The sequence below is a fragment of the Penaeus chinensis genome, chromosome 33, assembly GCF_019202785.1.
Source record: "Penaeus chinensis breed Huanghai No. 1 chromosome 33, ASM1920278v2, whole genome shotgun sequence".
Taxonomy (NCBI): domain Eukaryota; kingdom Metazoa; phylum Arthropoda; class Malacostraca; order Decapoda; family Penaeidae; genus Penaeus; species Penaeus chinensis.
Genome location: NC_061851.1, coordinates 12,529,215 through 12,531,714, shown reverse-complemented (window position 1 = coordinate 12,531,714; position 2,500 = coordinate 12,529,215). Strand labels below are relative to the sequence as shown.

At 31.4% G+C, this 2,500-nt stretch overlaps 1 protein-coding gene across 2 annotated transcripts in view; it reads left to right on the top strand.

Annotated features, from left to right (window-relative positions):
- Positions 1 to 2,500, top strand: part of LOC125043001 (adenylyl cyclase 78C-like) — a 21,663-nt gene that overhangs the window by 5,903 nt on the left and 13,260 nt on the right. The window lies entirely within an intron of this gene.

Sequence of the window (2,500 nt, the reverse complement as noted above, 5' to 3'; positions counted from 1 at the left end):
AAGTTTCGTATACGAACTTCTTCATTGTCTCCGATTTCTCATTCTTATATCTTCTGTCATTCCTTATTTCTTTCGATTCATCTTTCTCTCTTATAACCCATTTGTGATTTGTCCTCTAATGCATCATGGGATTAGTCTTTAGTGTTACCCTGTCTCGTGCTGTGTTCCTCAATGTGTCTTCGAGGAAGCACGTTGAACAGAGAGAGCATCTTGTGTCTTGCTTGTCGTTTCTCCTCATATTTCGTCTTCTTTTCTTAATCCTTTGTGTCATGTTGTTCCTTAACTGCATGGTTCATTTCCCTCTCTGTAATCTTCATCTTTATCATCCACATATATATATATATATATATATATATATATGTATATATATTTACATATATATCCATATATATATGTATATATATATTTGTAAATATGTGTATATATGTATGTATATACACACATGTATATATACTTACACACACACACACACACATACACACACACACACACACACACACACACACACACACACACACACACACACACACACACACACACATACACACACACATACATGTATGTACATATGTATATATATATACATATATACATGTATATACATATATAAAGAAACATATATATATATACATATATATATGCATAAATATATACATATATCCATCCATACATATATATATACATACATATATATACATACATATATATGTATATATATATATATTGTAAGTTTGTGTATGTGTATGTGTGTGTGTATGTATGTATGTTTGTATGTATGTATGTTTGTATGTATGTATGTATGTATGTATGTATGTATGTATGTATGTATATATGTATATATATGTATATATATCTACACAAACACACACACACACACACACACACACACACACACACACACACACACACACACACACACAAACACACACACACACACACACACACACACACACACATACACACACACACACACGCACACACATATATGTATTTATATTTATATTTATATATATACATATACATATACATACACATATATACATATATGTGTATTTATACATACTGTACATAACATTCAGATACATCCTTGCCTTGTATCTTCCCATATAAATGTATTTCAAGGACATTTTTTGGCTGGAGGAGAAGAACAGCGTAGTGAGTCTTGTAATAGCAGGTCGCTTGCTGCATCGCTACTCACTCCTCGCTCTTGCTTCATGGATAATAGTGGAATCAGTGTAGTTGCAACATGATTAAGAACCCATAAGTACTAATTGGAGATATATTTATATAGTACAGATGAGCAACATATTCTTTTCGATATATATGACATGTTTTGCAGGGCTAGACGCTATGCATATAAAGAACCATTTTCGTTTTCTGTTTTTGATCGTTCTATTTCGAATAAATCTCGTTTGTAGTGAACGCAATGAATATTCTTTTGATAGGATTCAGTTTAACTATTCATTTTATTTCAGTATTCATCAATGTATATATTCTTAAACGTTAATTATGTATTAATTTGCGCATTGTTACGTTCGTTGAATTTGATTATTATTTTTTTTATAGAGTTTGTACCTCATCGGGAATAAAGAAATAATATTAAAGTTAAAGAAAAATACTAATTAATGATATCAGTGAGCATACCACAAAACAATAAGAATAAGCGAAATAACGACAGAATAATGCAAATACAACAATGTATTTGATAAATCACCAACAACCCATAAAGGTATATTAAAATTAAATTAAAATGTTGAACAAGCAAACCGGTTATTGAGTAAATAAATGAATCAGTAAGTAATTGAAATAATGAAAGGAAAGGTAATTAATTCATAGTATTGATAATACAGATGTGTTTTCAAATTTTGCACAATGAGCAACGATATGAGGAATTATTATATTTTTACCGGTGCGAAATATGGAAATAAATATTTAAAAAAACATGGAATATTAAGTCATACATGAAAAACATTTTTTATTGGGTTCAGAAACCTGGAAAGCCCATACTGTATATGTTCCTGAGCAAGGCCGTTATAATAAGGTTTTTATTATGTACAGTTTCTTTGAGAGGAATACTTTTTGAGGGACAGGCCTTTCACTTCCAGGTTTTTCATGTAGGGTTTCCAATGTACGAATATAGCGAGCAGTTTCGACTCTAGGATCCGAAACCCATGCCAGTGCGAATAGGGGCCACGCGTTTCGGATGCAAGGATCGAAACTGGCGGTTCACACGGCCCGAGTGGTTAACTTAGATTATTATTATTATTATTATTATTATTATTATTATTATTATTATTATTATTATTATTATTATTATTATTATTATTACCCTTTTTTTTGTGGGGGGGGGGGGGGTAGGGAGATGCTTACCTATTGGTTGGTCTGAAGGCAGCGTGTCTGTATCTTTAACACTAATTATCTTGATATGCTAAGCAGGACGAATGGGGGTTTCTTTCTCTTATTCGTTTCCCACTGTATATAGCATCATTTTATGCTTTTG